Raw genomic sequence first — 21,117 nt, 5'->3', positions numbered from 1 at the left:
GTAACGTTCAGAGCCTGTTAATGGCGATGGAACACACAAATTGCGTCGCGATTCAATACATCGTCCTCCAGCCGACTTGTCTCCAAGGGTCTATAGCTGCCTCGGGCACCTTATGGTCGTTCTCCTGTGAGTCTAGTTTTTCGAATCCGACGCAAAACTGACAGTTAATTGTAACGTTCAGAGCCTCTTAATGACGATGGAACACAGAAATTGCGTCGCGAATCAATACATCGTCCTCCAGCCGAATTGTCTCCAAGGGTCTAGTGCTGCCACGGGCACCTTATGGTCGTTCTCCTGTGAGTCTAGATTTTCGAATCCGACGCAAAACTGACAGTTAATTGTAACGTTCAGAGCCTCTTAATGACGATGGAACACACAAATTGCGTCGCGATTCAATACATCGTCCTACAGCCGACTTGTCTCCAAGGGTCTATTGCTGCCTCGGGCACCTTATCGTCGTTCTCCTGTGAGTCTAGTTTTTCGAATCCGACGCAAAACTGACAGTTAATTGTAACGTTCAGAGCCTCTTAATGACGATGGAACACACAAATTGCGTCGAGATTCAATACATCGTCCAACACCAGACCTGTCTCCAAGGGTCTATTTCTGCCTCGGGCACCTTATGGTCGTTCTGCTGTGAGTCTAGTTCACCGAAAACGACCCATAACTGACAGTTAATTGTAACGTTCAGAGCCTCTTAATGACGATGGAACACACAAATTGCGTCGCGATTCAATACATCGTCCTCCAGCCGACTTGCCTCCAAGGGTCTAGTGCTACCTCGGGCACCTTATGCTCGTTCTTCTGTGAGTCTAGATTTTCGAATCCGACGCAAAACTGACAGTTAATTGTGAGATTCAGAGCCCCTTAACGACGATGGAACACACAAATTGCGTCGCGATTCATTACATCGTCCTCCAGCCGACTTGTCTCCAAGGGTCTGTCTATTGCTCCCTCGGGCACCTTATGGTCGTTCTCCTGTGAGTCTAGTTTTTCGAATCCGACGCAAAACTGACAGTTAATTGTAACGTTCAGAGCCTCTTAATGACGATGGAACACACAAATTGCGTCGCGATTCAATACATCGTCCACCAGCCGACTTGTCTCCAAGGGTCTATTGCTGCCTCGGCCACCTTATGGTCGTTCTCCTGTGAGTCTAGTTTTCCGAATACGACGCTTAACTGACAGTTAATTGTAACGTTCAGAGCCTGTTAATGACGATGGAACACACAAATTGCGTCGCGATTCAATACATCGTCCTCCAGCCGACTTGTCTCCGAGGTACTATTGCTGCCCCGGGCACTTTTGGTCGTTCTCCTAGGAGTGTAGTTTTTCGAATCCGGCGCTAAACTGACAGTTAATTGTAACGTTCAGAGCCTCTTAATGACGATGGAACACCCAAATTGCGTCGCGATTCAATACATCGTCCTCCAGCCGACTTGGCTCCAAGGGTCTAGTGCTGCTTCGGGCACCTTATCGTCGTTCTCCTGTGAGTCTAGATTTTCGAATCCGACGCAAAACTGACAGTTAATTGTAACGTTCAGAGCCTCTTAATGACGATGGAACACACAAATTGCGTCGAGATTCAATACATCGTCCGACAGCCGACTTGTCTTCAAGGGTCTATTGCTGCCACGGGCACCTTATGGTCGTTCTGCTATGAGTCTAGTTTTCCGAATACGACGCATAACTGACAGTTAATTGTAACGTTCAGAGCCTGTTAATGACGATGGAACACACAAATTGCGTCGCGATTCAATACATCGTCCTCCAGCCGACTTGTCTCCGAGGTACTATTGCTGCCCCGGGCACCTTTTGGTCGTTCTCCTAGGAGTGTAGTTTTTCGAATCCGGCGCAAAACTGACAGTTAATTGTAACGTTCAGAGCCTCTTAATGACGATGGAACACACAAATTGCGTCGCGATTCAATACATCGTCCTCCAGCCGACTTGTCTCCAAGGGTCTAGTGCTGCCTCGGGCACCTTATGGTCGTTCTCCTGTGAGTCTAGATTTTCGAATCCGACGCAAAACCGACAGTTAATTGTAACGTTCAGAGCCTGTTAATGGCGATGGAACACACAAATTGCGTCGCGATTCAATACATCGTCCTCCAGCCGACTTGTCTCCAAGGGTCTATAGCTGCCTCGGGCACCTTATGGTCGTTCTCCTGTGAGTCTAGTTTTTCGAATCCGACGCAAAAATGACAGTTAATTGTAACGTTCAGAGCCTCTTAATGAGGATGGAACACAGAAATTGCGTCGCGAATCAATACATCGTCCTCCAGCCGAATTGTCTCCAAGGGTCTAGTGCTGCCACGGGGACCTTATGGTCGTTCTCCTGTGAGTCTAGATTTTCGAATCCGACGCAAAACTGACAGTTAATTGTAACGTTCAGAGCCTCTTAATGACGATGGAACACACAAATTGCGTCGCGATTCAATACATCGTCCTACAGCCGACTTGTCTCCAAGGGTCTATTGCTGCCTCGGGCACCTTATCGTCGTTCTCCTGTGAGTCTAGTTTTTCGAATCCGACGCAAAACTGACAGTTAATTGTAACGTTCAGAGCCTCTTAATGACGATGGAACACACAAATTGCGTCGAGATTCAATACATCGTCCAACACCAGACCTGTCTCCAAGGGTCTATTTCTGCCTCGGGCACCTTATGGTCGTTCTGCTGTGAGTCTAGTTCACCGAAAACGACCCATAACTGACAGTTAATTGTAACGTTCAGAGCCTCTTAATGACGATGGAACACACAAATTGCGTCGCGATTCAATACATCGTCCTCCAGCCGACTTGCCTCCAAGGGTCTAGTGCTACCTCGGGCACCTTATGCTCGTTCTTCTGTGAGTCTAGATTTTCGAATCCGACGCAAAACTGACAGTTAATTGTGAGATTCAGAGCCCCTTAACGACGATGGAACACACAAATTGCGTCGCGATTCATTACATCGTCCTCCAGCCGACTTGTCTCCAAGGGTCTGTCTATTGCTCCCTCGGGCACCTTATGGTCGTTCTCCTGTGAGTCTAGTTTTTCGAATCCGACGCAAAACTGACAGTTAATTGTAACGTTCAGAGCCTCTTAATGACGATGGAACACACAAATTGCGTCGCGATTCAATACATCGTCCACCAGCCGACTTGTCTCCAAGGGTCTATTGCTGCCTCGGCCACCTTATGGTCGTTCTCCTGTGAGTCTAGTTTTCCGAATACGACGCTTAACTGACAGTTAATTGTAACGTTCAGAGCCTGTTAATGACGATGGAACACACAAATTGCGTCGCGATTCAATACATCGTCCTCCAGCCGACTTGTCTCCGAGGTACTATTGCTGCCCCGGGCACTTTTGGTCGTTCTCCTAGGAGTGTAGTTTTTCGAATCCGGCGCTAAACTGACAGTTAATTGTAACGTTCAGAGCCTCTTAATGACGATGGAACACCCAAATTGCGTCGCGATTCAATACATCGTCCTCCAGCCGACTTGGCTCCAAGGGTCTAGTGCTGCTTCGGGCACCTTATCGTCGTTCTCCTGTGAGTCTAGATTTTCGAATCCGACGCAAAACTGACAGTTAATTGTAACGTTCAGAGCCTCTTAATGACGATGGAACACACAAATTGCGTCGAGATTCAATACATCGTCCGACAGCCGACTTGTCTTCAAGGGTCTATTGCTGCCACGGGCACCTTATGGTCGTTCTGCTATGAGTCTAGTTTTCCGAATACGACGCATAACTGACAGTTAATTGTAACGTTCAGAGCCTGTTAATGACGATGGAACACACAAATTGCGTCGCGATTCAATACATCGTCCTCCAGCCGACTTGTCTCCGAGGTACTATTGCTGCCCCGGGCACCTTTTGGTCGTTCTCCTAGGAGTGTAGTTTTTCGAATCCGGCGCAAAACTGACAGTTAATTGTAACGTTCAGAGCCTCTTAATGACGATGGAACACACAAATTGCGTCGCGATTCAATACATCGTCCTCCAGCCGACTTGTCTCCAAGGGTCTAGTGCTGCCTCGGGCACCTTATGGTCGTTCTCCTGTGAGTCTAGATTTTCGAATCCGACGCAAAACCGACGGTTAATTGTAACGTTCAGAGCCTGTTAATGGCGATGGAACACACAAATTGCGTCGCGATTCAATACATCGTCCTCCAGCCGACTTGTCTCCAAGGGTCTATAGCTGCCTCGGGCACCTTATGGTCGTTCTCCTGTGAGTCTAGTTTTTCGAATCCGACGCAAAAATGACAGTTAATTGTAACGTTCAGAGCCTCTTAATGAGGATGGAACACAGAAATTGCGTCGCGAATCAATACATCGTCCTCCAGCCGAATTGTCTCCAAGGGTCTAGTGCTGCCACGGGGACCTTATGGTCGTTCTCCTGTGAGTCTAGATTTTCGAATCCGACGCAAAACTGACAGTTAATTGTAACGTTCAGAGCCTCTTAATGACGATGGAACACACAAATTGCGTCGCGATTCAATACATCGTCCTACAGCCGACTTGTCTCCAAGGGTCTAGTGCTACCTCGGGCACCTTATGGTCGTTCTTCTGTGACTCTAGATTTTCTAATCCGACGCAAAACTGACAGTTAATTGTGAGATACAGAGCCCCTTAACGACGATGGAACACACAAATTGCGTCGCGATTCATTACATCGTCCTCCAGCCGACTTGTCTCCAAGGGTCTAGTGCTGCTTCGGGCACTTTATCGTCGTTCTCCTGTGAGTCTAGATTTTCGAATCCGACGCAAAACTGACAGTTAATTGTAACGTTCAGAGCCTCTTAATGACGATGGAACACACAAATTGCGTCGCGATTCAATACATCGTCCTCCAGCCGACTTGGCTCCAAGGGACTAGTGCTACTTCGGGCACCTTATCGTCGTTCTCCTGTGAGTCTAGATTTTCGAATCCGACGCAAAACTGACAGTTAATTGTAACGTTCAGAGCCTCTTAATGACGATGGAACACACAAATTGCGTCGCGATTCAATACATCGTCCTCCAGCCGACTTGGCTCCAAGGGTCTAGTGCTGCCCCGCGCACCTTATCGTCGTTCTCCTGTGAGTCTAGATTTTCGAATCCGACGAAAAACTGACAGTTAATTGTAACGTTCAGAGCCTCTTAATGAGGATGGAACACACAAATTGCGTCGAGATTCAATACATCGTCCTCCAGCCGACATGTCTCCAAGGGTCTATAGCTGCCTCGGCCACCTTATCGTCGTTCTCCTGTGAGTTTAGTTTTTCGAATCCGACGCAAAACTGACAGTTAATTGTAACGTTCAGAGCATCTTAATGACGATGGGACACACTAATTACGTCGAGATTCAATACATCGTCCGACAGCCGACCTGTCTCCAAGGGTCTATTACTGCCTCGGGCACCTTATGGTCGTTCTCCTGTGAGTCTAGTTTTCGAATACGACGCATAACTGACAGTTAATTGTAACGTTCAGAGCCTGTTAATGACGATGGAACACACAAATTGCGTCGCGACTCAATACATCGTCCTCCAGCCGACTTGTCTCCGAGGTACTATTGCTGCCCCGGGCACCTTTTGGTCGTTCTCCTAGGAGTGTAGTTTTTCGAATCCGGGGCAAAACTGACAGTTAATTGTAACGTTCAGAGCCTCTTAATGACGATGGAACACACAAATTGCGTCGCGATTCAATACATCGTCCTCCAGCCGACTTGTCTCCAAGGGTCTAGTGCTGCCTCGGGCACCTTATGGTCGTTCTCCTGTGAGTCTAGATTTTCGAATCCGACGCAAAACCGACAGTTAATTGTAACGTTCAGAGCCTGTTAATGGCGATGGAACACACAAATTGCGTCGCGATTCAATACATCGTCCTCCAGCCGACTTGTCTCCAAGGGTCTATAGCTGCCTCGGGCACCTTATGGTCGTTCTCCTGTGAGTCTAGTTTTTCGAATCCGACGCAAAACTGACAGTTAATTGTAACGTTCAGAGCCTCTTAATGACGATGGAACACAGAAATTGCGTCGCGAATCAATACATCGTCCTCCAGCCGAATTGTCACCAAGGGTCTAGTGCTGCCACGGGCACCTTATGGTCGTTCTCCTGTGAGTCTAGATTTTCGAATCCGACGCAAAACTGACAGTTAATTGTAACGTTCAGAGCCTCTTAATGACGATGGAACACACAAATTGCGTCGCGATTCAATACATCGTCCTACAGCCGACTTGTCTCCAAGGGTCTATTGCTGCCTCGGGCACCTTATCGTCGTTCTCCTGTGAGTCTAGTTTTTCGAATCCGACGCAAAACTGACAGTTAATTGTAACGTTCAGAGCCTCTTAATGACGATGGAACACACAAATTGCGTCGAGATTCAATACATCGTCCAACACCAGATCTGTCTCCAAGGGTCTATTTCTGCCTCGGGCATCTTATGGTCGTTCTGCTGTGAGTCTAGTTCACCGAAAACGACCCATAACTGACAGTTAATTGTAACGTTCAGAGCCTCTTAATGACGATGGAACACACAAATTGCGTCGCGATTCAATACATCGTCCTCCAGCCGACTTGTCTCCAAGGGTCTAGTGCTACCTCGGGCACCTTGTGGTCGTTCTTCTGTGAGTCTAGATTTTCGAATCCGACGCAAAACTGACAGTTAATTGTGAGATTCAGAGCCCCTTAACGACGATGGAACACACAAATTGCGTCGCGATTCATTACATCGTCCTCCAGCCGACTTGTCTCCAAGGGTCTGTCTATTGCTCCCTCGGGCACCTTATGGTCGTTCTCCTGTGAGTCTAGTTTTTCGAATCCGACGCAAAACTGACAGTTAATTGTAACGTTCAAAGCCTCTTAATGACGATGGAACACACACATTGCGTCGAGATTCAATACATCGTCCGACAGCCGACCTGTCTCCAAGGGTCTATTGCTGCCTCGGGCACCTTATGGTCGTTCTGCTGTGCCTCTAGTTTTCCGAATACGACGCATAACTGACAGTTAATTGTAACGTTCAGAGCCTCTTAATGACGATGGAACACACAAATTGCGTCGCGATTCAATACATCGTCCTCCAGCCGACTTGTCTCCAAGGGTCTATTGCTGCCTCGGCCACCTTATGGTCGTTCTCCTGTGAGTCTAGTTTTCCGAATACGACGCTTAACTGACAGTTAATTGTAACGTTCAGAGCCTGTTAATGACGATGGAACACACAAATTGCGTCGCGATTCAATACATCGTCCTCCAGCCGACTTGTCTCCGAGGTACTATTGCTGCCCCGGGCACTTTTGGTCGTTCTCCTAGGAGTGTAGTTTTTCGAATCCGGCGCTAAACTGACAGTTAATTGTAACGTTCAGAGCCTCTTAATGACGATGGAACACACAAATTGCGTCGCGATTCAATACATCGTCCTCCAGCCGACTTGGCTCCAAGGGTCTAGTGCTGCTTCGGGCACCTTATCGTCGTTCTCCTGTGAGTCTAGATTTTCGAATCCGACGCAAAACTGACAGTTAATTGTAACGTTCAGAGCCTCTTAATGACGATGGGACACACTAATTGCGTCGAGATTCAATACATCGTCCGACAGCCGACCTGTCTCCAAGGGTCTATTGCTGCCTCGGGCACCTTATGGTCGTTCTCCTGTGAGTCTAGTTTTCGAATACGACGCATAACTGACAGTTAATTGTAACGTTCAGAGCCTGTTAATGACGATGGAACACACAAATTGCGTCGCGATTCAATACATCGTCCTCCAGCCGACTTGTCTCCGAGGTACTATTGCTGCCCCGGGCACCTTTTGGTCGTTCTCCTAGGAGTGTAGTTTTTCGAATCCGGCGCAAAACTGACAGTTAATTGTAACGTTCAGAGCCTGTTAATGGCGATGGAACACACAAATTGCGTCGCGATTCAATACATCGTCCTCCAGCCGACTTGTCTCCAAGGGTCTAGTGCTGCCTCGGGCACCTTATGGTCGTTCTCCTGTGAGTCTAGATTTTCGAATCCGACGCAAAACCGACAGTTAATTGTAACGTTCAGAGCCTGTTAATGGCGATGGAACACACAAATTGCGTCGCGATTCAATACATCGTCCTCCAGCCGACTTGTCTCCAAGGGTCTATAGCTGCCTCGGGCACCTTATGGTCGTTCTCCTGTGAGACTAGTTTTTCGAATCCGACGCAAAACTGACAGTTAATTGTAACGTTCAGAGCCTCTTAATGAGGATGGAACACAGAAATTGCGTCGCGAATCAATACATCGTCCTCCAGCCGAATTGTCTCCAAGGGTCTAGTGCTGCCACGGGGACCTTATGGTCGTTCACCTGTGAGTCTAGATTTTCGAATCCGACGCAAAACTGACAGTTAATTGTAACGTTCAGAGCCTCTTAATGACGATGGAACACACAAATTGCGTCGCGATTCAATACATCGTCCTACAGCCGACTTGTCTCCAAGGGTCTAGTGCTACCTCGGGCACCTTATGGTCGTTCTTCTGTGAGTCTAGATTTTCGAATCCGACGCAAAACTGACAGTTAATTGTGAGATTCAGAGCCCCTTAACGACGATGGAACACACAAATTGCGTCGCGATTCATTACATCGTCCTCCAGCCGACTTGTCTCCAAGGGTCTAGTGCTGCTTCGGGCACTTTATCGTCGTTCTCCTGTGAGTCTAGATTTTCGAATCCGACGCAAAACTGACAGTTAATTGTAACGTTCAGAGCCTCTTAATGACGATGGAACACACAAATTGCGTCGCGATTCAATACATCGTCCTCCAGCCGACTTGGCTCCAAGGGTCTAGTGCTGCTTCGGGCACCTTATCGTCGTTCTCCTGTGAGTCTAGATTTTCGAATCCGACGCAAAACTGACAGTTAATTGTAACGTTCAGAGCCTCTTAATGACGATGGAACACACAAATTGCGTCGAGATTCAATACATCGTCCGACAGCCGACCTGTCTCCAAGGGTCTATTGCTGCCTCGGGCACCTTATGGTCGTTCTGCTGTGACTCTAGTTTTCCGAATACGACGCATAACTGACAGTTAATTGTAACGTTCAGAGCCTGTTAATGGCGATGGAACACACAAATTGCGTCGCGATTCAATACATCGTCCTCCAGCCGACTTGTCTCCAAGGGTCTATTGCTGCCTCGGCCACCTTATGGTCGTTCTCCTGTGAGTCTAGTTTTCCGAATACGACGCTTAACTGACAGTTAATTGTAACGTTCAGAGCCTGTTAATGACGATGGAACACACAAATTGCGTCGCGATTCAATACATCGTCCTCCAGCCGACTTGTCTCCGAGGTACTATTGCTGCCCCGGGCACTTTTGGTCGTTCTCCTAGGAGTGTAGTTTTTCGAATCCGGCGCTAAACTGACAGTTAATTGTAACGTTCAGAGCCTCTTAATGACGATGGAACACACAAATTGCGTCGCGATTCAATACATCGTCCTCCAGCCGACTTGGCTCCAAGGGTCTAGTGCTGCTTCGGGCACCTTATCGTCGTTCTCCTGTGAGTCTAGATTTTCGAATCCGACGCAAAACTGACAGTTAATTGTAACGTTCAGAGCCTCTTAATGACGATGGGACACACTAATTGCGTCGAGATTCAATACATCGTCCGACAGCCGACCTGTCTCCAAGGGTCTATTGCTGCCTCGGGCACCTTATGGTCGTTCTCCTGTGAGTCTAGTTTTCGAATACGACGCATAACTGACAGTTAATTGTAACGTTCAGAGCCTGTTAATGACGATGGAACACACAAATTGCGTCGCGATTCAATACATCGTCCTCCAGCCGACTTGTCTCCGAGGTACTATTGCTGCCCCGGGCACCTTTTGGTCGTTCTCCTAGGAGTGTAGTTTTTCGAATCCGGCGCAAAACTGACAGTTAATTGTAACGTTCAGAGCCTGTTAATGGCGATGGAACACACAAATTGCGTCGCGATTCAATACATCGTCCTCCAGCCGACTTGTCTCCAAGGGTCTAGTGCTGCCTCGGGCACCTTATGGTCGTTCTCCTGTGAGTCTAGATTTTCGAATCCGACGCAAAACCGACAGTTAATTGTAACGTTCAGAGCCTGTTAATGGCGATGGAACACACAAATTGCGTCGCGATTCAATACATCGTCCTCCAGCCGACTTGTCTCCAAGGGTCTATAGCTGCCTCGGGCACCTTATGGTCGTTCTCCTGTGAGACTAGTTTTTCGAATCCGACGCAAAACTGACAGTTAATTGTAACGTTCAGAGCCTCTTAATGAGGATGGAACACAGAAATTGCGTCGCGAATCAATACATCGTCCTCCAGCCGAATTGTCTCCAAGGGTCTAGTGCTGCCACGGGGACCTTATGGTCGTTCACCTGTGAGTCTAGATTTTCGAATCCGACGCAAAACTGACAGTTAATTGTAACGTTCAGAGCCTCTTAATGACGATGGAACACACAAATTGCGTCGCGATTCAATACATCGTCCTACAGCCGACTTGTCTCCAAGGGTCTAGTGCTACCTCGGGCACCTTATGGTCGTTCTTCTGTGAGTCTAGATTTTCGAATCCGACGCAAAACTGACAGTTAATTGTGAGATTCAGAGCCCCTTAACGACGATGGAACACACAAATTGCGTCGCGATTCATTACATCGTCCTCCAGCCGACTTGTCTCCAAGGGTCTAGTGCTGCTTCGGGCACTTTATCGTCGTTCTCCTGTGAGTCTAGATTTTCGAATCCGACGCAAAACTGACAGTTAATTGTAACGTTCAGAGCCTCTTAATGACGATGGAACACACAAATTGCGTCGCGATTCAATACATCGTCCTCCAGCCGACTTGGCTCCAAGGGTCTAGTGCTGCTTCGGGCACCTTATCGTCGTTCTCCTGTGAGTCTAGATTTTCGAATCCGACGCAAAACTGACAGTTAATTGTAACGTTCAGAGCCTCTTAATGACGATGGAACACACAAATTGCGTCGAGATTCAATACATCGTCCGACAGCCGACCTGTCTCCAAGGGTCTATTGCTGCCTCGGGCACCTTATGGTCGTTCTGCTGTGACTCTAGTTTTCCGAATACGACGCATAACTGACAGTTAATTGTAACGTTCAGAGCCTCTTAATGACGATGGAACACACAAATTGCGTCGCGATTCAATACATCGTCCTCCAGCCGACTTGTCTCCAAGGGTCTGTTGCTGCCTCGGGCACCTTATGGTCGTTCTCCTGTGAGTCTAGTTTTCCGAATACGACGCATAACGGACAGTTAATTGTAACGTTCAGAGCCTGTTAATGACGATGGAACACACAAATTGCGTCGCGATTCAATACATCGTCCTCCAGCCGACTTGTCTCCGAGGTACTATTGCTGCCCCGGGCACTTTTGGTCGTTCTCCTAGGAGTGTAGTTTTTCGAATCCGGCGCAAAACTGACAGTTAATTGTAACGTTCAGAGCCTCTTAATGACCATGGAACACACAAATTGCGTCGCGATTCAATACATCGTCCTCCAGCCGACTTGTCTCCAAGGGTCTAGTGCTGCTTCGGGCACCTTATCGTCGTTCTCCTGTGAGTCTAGATTTTCGAATCCGACGCAAAACTGACAGTTAATTGTAACGTTCAGAGCCTCTTAATGACGATGGAACACACCAATTGCGTCGCGATTCAATACATCGTCCTCCAGCCGACTTGGCTCCAAGGGTCTAGTGCTGCTTCGGGCACCTTATCGTCGTTCTCCTGTGAGTCTAGATTTTCGAATCCGACGCAAAACTGACAGTTAATTGTAACGTTCAGAGCCTCTTAATGACGATGGAACACACAAATTGCGTCGCGATTCAATACATCGTCCTCCAGCCGACTTGTCTCCAAGGGTCTATTGCTGCCTCGGGCACCTTATGGTCGTTCTCCTGTGAGTCTAGTTTTCCGAATACGACGCATAACTGACAGTTAATTGTAACGTTCAGAGCCTGTCAATGACGATCGAACACACAAATTGCGTCGCGATACAATACATCGTCCTCCAGCCGACTTGTCTCCGAGGTACTATTGCTGCCCCGGGCACTTTTGGTCGTTCTCCTAGGAGTGTAGTTTTTCGAATCCGGCGCGAAACTGACAGTTAATTGTAACGTTCAGAGCCTCTTAATGACGATGGAACACACAAATTGCGTGGCGATTCAATACATCGTCCTCCAGCCGACTTGGCTCCAAGGGTCTAGTGCTGCTTCGGGCACCTTATGGTCGTTCTGCTGTGAGTCTAGATTTTCGAATCCGACGCAAAACTGACAGTTAATTGTAACGTTCAGAGCCTGTTAATGACGATGGAACACACAAATTGCGTCGCGATTCAATACATCGTCCTCCAGCCGACTTGTCTCCAAGGGTCTAGTGCTGCCTCGGTCACCTTATCGTCCTTCTCCTGTGAGTCTAGATTTTCGAATCCGACGCAAAACTGACAGTTAATTGTAACGTTCAGAGCCTCTGAATGACGATGGACCACACAAATTGGGTCGCGATTCAATACATCGTCCTCCAGCCGACTTGTCTCCAAGGGTCTATAGCTGCCTCGGCCACCTTATCGTCGTTCTCCTGTGAGTCTAGTTTTTCGAATCCGATGCAAAACTGACAGTTAATTGTAACGTTCAGAGCATCTTAATGACGATGGGACACACTAATTACGTCGAGATTCAATACATCGTCCGACAGCCGACCTGTCTCCAAGGGTCTATTACTGCCTCGGGCACCTTATGGTCGTCCTCCTGTGAGTCTAGATTTTCGAATACGACGCAAAACCGACAGTTAATTGTAACGTTCAGAGCCTGTTAATGGCGATGGAACACACAAATTGCGTCGCGATTCAATACATCGTCCTCCAGCCGACTTGTCTCCAAGGGTCTATAGCTGCCTCGGGCACCTTATGGTCGTTCTCCTGTGAGTCTAGTTTTTCGAATACGACGCAAAACTGACAGTTAATTGTAACGTTCAGAGCCTCTTAATGACGATGGAACACAGAAATTGCGTCGCGAATCAATACATCGTCCTCCAGCCGAATTGTCTCCAAGGGTCTAGTGCTGCCACGGGCACCTTATGGTCGTTCTCCTGTGAGTCTACATTTTCGAATCCGACGCAAAACTGACAGTTAATTGTAACGTTCAGAGCCTCTTATTGACGATGGAACACACAAATTGCGTCGCGATTCAATACATCGTCCTACAGCCGACTTGTCTCCAAGGGTCTATTGCTGCCTCGGGCACCTTATGGTCGTTCTGCTGTGAGTCTAGTTCACCGAAAACGACCCATAACTGACAGTTAATTGTAACGTTCAGAGCCTCTTAATGACGATGGAACACACAAATTGCGTCGCGATTCAATACATCGTCCTCCAGCCGACTTGTCTGCAAGGGTCTAGTGCTACCTCGGGCACCTTATGGTCGTTCTTCTGTGAGTCTAGATTTTCGAATCCGACGCAAAACTGACAGTTAATTGTAAGATTCAGAGCCCCTTAACGACGATGGAACACACAAATTGCGTCGCGATTCATTACATCGTCCTCCAGCCGACTTGTCTCCAAGGGTCTGTCTATTGCTCCCTCGGGCACCTTATGGTCGTTCTCCTGTGAGTCTAGTTTTTCGAATCCGACGCAAAACTGACAGTTAATTGTAACGTTCAAAGCCTCTTAATGACGATGGAACACACACATTGCGTCGAGATTCAATACATCGTCCGACAGCCGACCTGTCTCCAAGGGTCTATTGCAGCCTCGGGCACCTTATGGTCGTTCTGCTGTGACTCTGGTTTTCCGAATACGACGCATAACTGACAGTTAATTGTAACGTTCAGAGCCTCTTAATGACGATGGAACACACAAATTGCGTCGCGATTCAATACATCGTCCTCCAGCCGACTTGTCTCCAAGGGTCTATTGCTGCCTCGGCCACCTTATGGTCGTTCTCCTGTGAGTCTAGTTTTCCGAATACGACGCTTAACTGACAGTTAATTGTAACGTTCAGAGCCTGTTAATGACGATGGAACACACAAATTGCGTTGCGATTCAATACATCGTCCTCCAGCCGACTTGTCTCCGAGGTACTATTGCTGCCCCGGGCACTTTTGGTCGTTCTCCTAGGAGTGTAGTTTTTCGAATCCGGCGCTAAACTGACAGTTAATTGTAACGTTCAGAGCCTCTTAATGACGATGGAACACACAAATTGCGTCGCGATTCAATACATCGTGCTCCAGCCGACTTGGCTCCAAGGGTCTAGTGCTGCTTCGGGCACCTTATGGTCGTTCTCCTGTGAGTCTAGATTTTCGAATCCGACGCAAAACTGACAGTTAATTGTAACGTTCAGAGCCTCTTAATGACGATGGAACACACAAATTGCGTCGAGATTCAATACATCGTCCGACAGCCGACCTGTCTCCAAGGGTCTATTGCTGCCACGGGCACCTTATGGTCGTTCTGCTGTGAGTCTAGTTTTCCGAATACGACGCATAACTGACAGTTAATTGTAACGTTCAGAGCCTGTTAATGACGATGGAACACACAAATTGCGTCGCGATTCAATACATCGTCCTCCAGCCGACTTGTCTCCAAGGGTCTAGTGCTGCCTCGGGCACCTTATGGTCGTTCTCCTGTGAGTCTAGATTTTCGAATCCGACGCAAAACTGACAGTTAATTGTAACGTTCAGAGCCTCTTAATGACGATGGAACACACAAATTGGGTCGCGATTCAATACATCGTCCTCCAGCCGACTTGTCTCCAAGGGTCTATAGCTGCCTCGGCCACCTTATGGTCGTTCTCCTGTGAGTCTAGTTTTTCGAATCCGACGCAAAACTGACAGTTAATTGTAACGTTCAGAGCCTCTTAATGACGATGGGACACACTAATTGCGTCGAGATTCAATACATCGTCCGACAGCCGACCTGTCTCCAAGGGTCTATTGCTGCCTCGGGCACCTTATGGTCGTTCTCCTGTGAGTCTAGTTTTCGAATACGACGCATAACTGACAGTTAATTGTAACGTTCAGAGCCTGTTAATGACGATGGAACACACAAATTGCGTCGCGATTCAATACATCGTCCTCCAGCCGACTTGTCTCCGAGGTACTATTGCTGCCCCGGGCACCTTATGGTCGTTCTCCTAGGAGTGTAGTTTTTCGAATCCGGCGCAAAACTGACAGTTAATTGTAACGTTCAGAGCCTCTTAATGACGATGGAACACACAAATTGCGTCGCGATTCAATACATCGTGCTCCAGCCGACTTGTCTCCAAGGGTCTAGTGCTGCCTCGGGCACCTTATGGTCGTTCTCCTGTGAGTCTAGATTTTCGAATCCGACGCAAAACCGACAGTTAATTGTAACGTTCAGAGCCTGTTAATGCAATGGAACACACAAATTGCGTCGCGATTCAATACATCGTCCTCCAGCCGACGTGTCTCCAAGGGTCTATAGCTGCCTCGGGCACCTTATGGTCGTTCTCCTGTGAGTCTAGTTTTTCGAATCCGACGCAAAACTGACAGTTAATTGTAACGTTCAGAGCCTCTTAATGACGATGGAACACAGAAATTGCGTCGCGAATCAATACATCGTCCTCCAGCCTAATTGTCTCCAAGGGTCTAGTGCTGCCACGGGCACCTTATGGTCGTTCTCCTGTGAGTCTAGATTTTCGAATCCGACGCAAAACTGACAGTTAATTGTAACGTTCAGAGCCTCTTAATGACGATGGAACACACAAATTGCGTCGCGATTCAATACATCGTCCTACAGCCGACTTGTCTCCAAGGGTCTAGTGCTACCTCGGGCACCTTATGGTCGTTCTTCTGTGAGTCTAGATTTTCGAATCCGACGCAAAACTGACAGTTAATTGTGAGATTCAGAGACCCTTAACGACGATGGAACACACAAATTGCGTCGCGATTCATTACATCGTCCTCCAGCCGACTTGTCTCCAAGGGGCTAGTGCTGCTTCGGGCACCTTATCGTCGTTCCCCTGTGAGTCTAGATTTTCGAATCCGACGCAAAACTGACAGTTAATTGTAACGTTCAGAGCCTCTTAATGACGATGGAACACACAAATTGCGTCGCGATTCAATACATCGTCCTCCAGCCGACTTGGCTCCAAGGGTCTAGTGCTGCTTCGGGCACCTTATGGTCGTTCTCCTGTGAGTCTACATTTTCGAATCCGACGCAAAACTGACAGTTAATTGTAACGTTCAGAGCCTCTTAATGACGATGGAACACACAAATTGCGTCGAGAATCAATACATCGTCCGACAGCCGACCTGTCTCCAAGGGTCTATTGCTGCCTCGGGCACCTTATGGTCGTTCTGCTGTGACTCTAGTTTTCCGAATACGACGCATAACTGACAGTTAATTGTAACGTTCAGAGCCTCTTAATGACGATGGAACACACAAATTGCGTCGCGATTCAATACATCGTCCTCCAGCCGACTTGTCTCCAAGGGTCTATTGCTGCCTCGGGCACCTTATGGTCGTTCTCCTTTGAGTCTAGTTTTCCGAATACGACGCATAACTGACAGTTAATTGTAACGTTCAGAGCCTGTTAATGACGATGGAACACACAAATTGCGTCGCGATTCAATACATCGTCCTCCAGCCGACTTGTCTCCGAGGTACTATTGCTGCCCCGGGCACTTTTGGTCGTTCTCCTAGGAGTGTAGTTTTTCGAATCCGGCGCAAAACTGACAGTTAATTGTAACGTTCAGAGCCTCTTAATGACGATGGAACACACAAATTGCGTCGCGATTCAATACATCGTCCTCCAGCCGACTTGTCTTCAAGGGTCTAGTGCTGCTTCGGGCACCTTATCGTCGTTCTACTGTGAGTCTAGATTTTCGAATCCGACGCAAAACTGACAGTTAATTGTAACGTTCAGAGCCTCTTAATGACGATGGAACACACAAATTGCGTCGCGATTCAATACATCGTCCTCCAGCCGACTTGGCTCCAAGGGTCTAGTGCTGCTTCGGGCACCTTATCGTCGTTCTCCTGTGAGTCTAGATTTTCGAATCCGACGCAAAACTGACAGTTAATTGTAACGTTCAGAGCCTCTTAATGACGATGGAACACACAAATTGCGTCGCGATTCAATACATCGTCCTCCAGCCGACTTGGCTCCAAGGGTCTAGTGCTGCTTCGGGCACCTTATCGTCGTTCTCCTGTGAGTCTAGATTTTCGAATCCGACGCAAAACTGACTGTTAATTGTAACGTTCAGAGCCTGTAAATGACGATGGAACACACAAATTGCGTCGCGATTCAATACATCGTCCTCCAGCCGACATGTCTCCGAGGGTCTATTGCTGCCTCGGGCACCTTATGGTCGTTCTCCTGTGAGTCTAGTTTTTCGAATCCGAAGCAAAACTGACAGTTAATTGTAACGTTCAGAGCCTCTTAATGACGATGGAACACACACATTGCGTCGAGATTCAATACATCGTCCGACAGCCGACCTGTCTCCAAGGGTCTATTGCTGCCTCGGGCACCTTATGGTCGTTCTGCTGTGAGTCTAGTTTACCGAAAACGACCCATAACTGACAGTTAATTGTAACGTTCAGAGCCTCTTAATGACGATGGAACACACAAATTGCGTCGCGATTCAAAACATCGTCCTCCAGCCGACTTGTCTCCAAGGGTCTAGTGCTACCTCGGGCACCTTATGGTCGTTCTTCTGTGAGTCAACATTTTCGAATCCGACGTAAAACTGACAGTTAATTGTGAGATTCAGAGCCCCTTAACGACGATGGAACACACAAATTGCGTCGCGATTCATTACATCGTCCTCCAGCCGACTTGTCTCCAAGGGTCTATTGCTGCCTCGGGCACCTTATGGTCGTTCTCCTGTGAGTCTAGTTTTTCGAATCCGAAGCAAAACTGACAGTTAATTGTAACGTTCAGAGCCTCTTAATGACGATGGAACACACACATTGCGTCGAGATTCAACACATCGTCCGACAGCCGACCTGTCTCCAAGGGTCTATTGCTGCCTCGGGCCCCTTATGGTCGTTCTCCTGTGAGTCTAGATTTTCGATTCCGACGCAAAACTGACAGTTAATTGTAACGTTCAGAGCCTCTTAATGACGATGGGACACACAAACTGCGTCGAGATTCAATACATCGTCCGACAGCCGACCTGTCTCCAAGGGTCTATTGCTGCCTCGGGCACCTTATGGTCGTTCTCCTGTGAGTCTAGTTTTCCGAATACGACGCATAACTGACAGTTAATTGTAACGTTCAGAGCCTGTTAATGACGATGGATCACACAAATTGCGTCGCGATTCAATACATCGTCCTCCAGCCGACTTGTCTCCAAGGGTCTATTGCTGCCTCGGGCACCTTATGGTCGTTCTCCTGTGAGTCTAGATTTTCGAATCCGACGCAAAACTGACAGTTAATTGTAACGTTCAGAGCCTCTTAATGACGATGGAACACACAAATTGCGTCGCGATTCAATACATCGTCCTCCAGCCGAATGTCTCCAAGGGTCTATAGCTGCCTCGGGAACCTTATCGTCGTTCTCCTGTGAGTCTAGTTTTTCGAATCCGACGCAAAACTTACAGTTAATTGTAACGTTTAGAGCCTCTTAATGACGATGGAACACACAAATTGCGTCGCGATTGAATACATCGTCCTCCAGCCAACTTGTCTCCGAGGTACTATTGCTGCCCCGGGCACCTTTTGGTCGTTCTCCTAGGAGTGTAGTTTTTCGAATCCGGCGCAAAACTGACAGTTAATTGTAACGTTCAGAGCCTCTTAATGACGATGGAACACACAAATTGCGTCGCGATTCAATACATCGTCCTCCAGCCGACTTGTCTCCGAGGTACTATTGCTGCCCCGGGCACTTTTGGTCGTTCTCCTAGGAGTGTAGTTTTTCGAATCCGGCGCAAAACTGACAGTTAATTGTTACGTTCAGAACCTCTTAATGACGATGGAACACACAAATTGCGTCGCGATTCAATACATCGTCCTCCAGCCGACTTGGCTCCAAGGGTCTAGTGCTGCTTCGGGCACCTTATCGTCGTTCTCCTGTGAGTCTAGATTTTCGAATCCGACGCAAAACTGACAGTTAATTGTAACGTTCAGAGCCTCTTAATGACGATGGAACACACAAATTGCGTCGCGATTCAATACATCGTCCTCCAGCCGACTTGGCTCCAAGGGTCTAGTGCTGCTTCGGGCACCTTATCGTCGTTCTCCTGTGAGTCTAGATTTTCGAATCCGACGCAAAACTGACTGTTAATTGTAACGTTCAGAGCCTGTAAATGACGATGGAACACACAAATTGCGTCGCGATTCAATACATCGTCCTCCAGCCGACATGTCTCCGAGGGTCTATTGCTGCCTCGGGCACCTTATGGTCGTTCTCCTGTGAGTCTAGTTTTTCGAATCCGAAGCAAAACTGACAGTTAATTGTAACGTTCAGAGCCTCTTAATGACGATGGAACACACACATTGCGTCGAGATTCAATACATCGTCCGACAGCCGACCTGTCTCCAAGGGTCTATTGCTGCCTCGGGCACCTTATGGTCGTTCTGCTGTGACTCTAGTTTTCCGAATACGACGCATAACTGACAGTTAATTGTAACGTTCAGAGCCTCTTAATGACGATGGAACACACAAATTGCGTCGCGATTCAATACATCGTCCTCCAGCCGACTTTTCTCCAAGGGTCTAGTGCTGCTTCGGGCACCTTATCGTCGTTCTCCTGTGAGTCTAGATTTTCGAAACCGACGCAAAACTGACTGTTAATTGTAACGTTCAGAGCCTGTTAATGACAATGGAACACACAAATTGCGTCGCGATTTAATACATCGTCCTCCAGCCGACTTGTCTCCGAGGTACTATTGCTGCCCCGGGCACCTTATGGTCGTTCTCCTGTGAGTCTAGTTTTTCGAATCCGACGCAAAACAGACAGTTAATTGTAACGTTCAGAGCCTCTTAATGACGATGGAACACACACATTGCGTCGAGATTCAATACATCGTCCGACAGCCGACCTGTCTCCAAGGATCTACTGCTGCCTCGGGCACCTTATGGTCGTTCTCCTGTGAGTCTAGTTTTCCGAATACGACGCATAACTGACAGTTAATTGTAACGTTCAGAGCCTCTTAATGACGATGGAACACACAAATTGCGTCGAGATTCAATACATCGTCCTCCAGCCGACTTGTCTCCAAGGGTCTAGTGCTGCATCGGGCACCTTATGGTCGTTCTCCTGTGAGTCTAGATTTTCGATTCCGACGCAAAACTGACAGTTAATTGTAACGTTCAGAGCTTCTTAATGACGATGGAACACACAAACTGCGTCGAGATTCAATACATCGTCCGACAGCCGACCTGTCTCCAAGGGTCTATTGCTGCCTTGGGCACCTTATGGTCGTTCTCCTGTGAGTCTAGATTTTTGAATCCGACGCAAAACTGACAGTTAATTGTAACGTTCAGAGCCTCTTAATGACGATGGAACACACAAATTGCGTCGCGATTCAATACATCGTCCTCCAGCCGACTTGTCTCCAAGGGTCTATAGCTGCCTCGGGCACCTTATCGTCGTTCTCCTGTGAGTCTAGTTTTTCGAATCCGACGCAAAACTGACAGTTAATTGTAACGTTCAGAGCCTCTTAATGACGATGGAACACACAAATTGCGTCGAGATTCAATACATCGTCCGACAGCCGACCTGTCTCCAAGGGTCTATTGCTGCCTCGGGCACCTTATGGTCGTTCCCCTGTGAGTCTAGTTTTCGAATACGACGCATAACTGACAGTTAATTGTAACGTTCAGAGCCTGTTAATGACGATGGAACACACAAATTGCGTCGCGATTCAATACATCGTCCTCCAGCCGACTTGTCTCCGAGGTACTATTGCTGCCCCGGGCACCTTTTGGTCGTTCTCCTAGGAGTGTAGTTTTTCGAATCCGGCGCAAAACTGACAGTTAATTGTAACGTTCAGAGCCTCTTAATGACGATGGAACACACAAATTGCGTCGCGATTCGATACATCGTCCTCCAGCCGACTTGTCTCCAAGGGTCTAGTGCTGCCTCGGGCACCTTATGGTCGTTCTCCTGTGAGTCTAGATTTTCGAATCCGACGCAAAACCGACAGTTAATTGTAACGTTCAGAGCCTGTTAATGGCGATGGAACACAC

Source organism: Schistocerca nitens, chromosome 11 (genome assembly GCF_023898315.1).
Source record: "Schistocerca nitens isolate TAMUIC-IGC-003100 chromosome 11, iqSchNite1.1, whole genome shotgun sequence".
Lineage (NCBI taxonomy): Eukaryota > Metazoa > Arthropoda > Insecta > Orthoptera > Acrididae > Schistocerca > Schistocerca nitens.
This window is presented reverse-complemented; position numbering follows the sequence as displayed.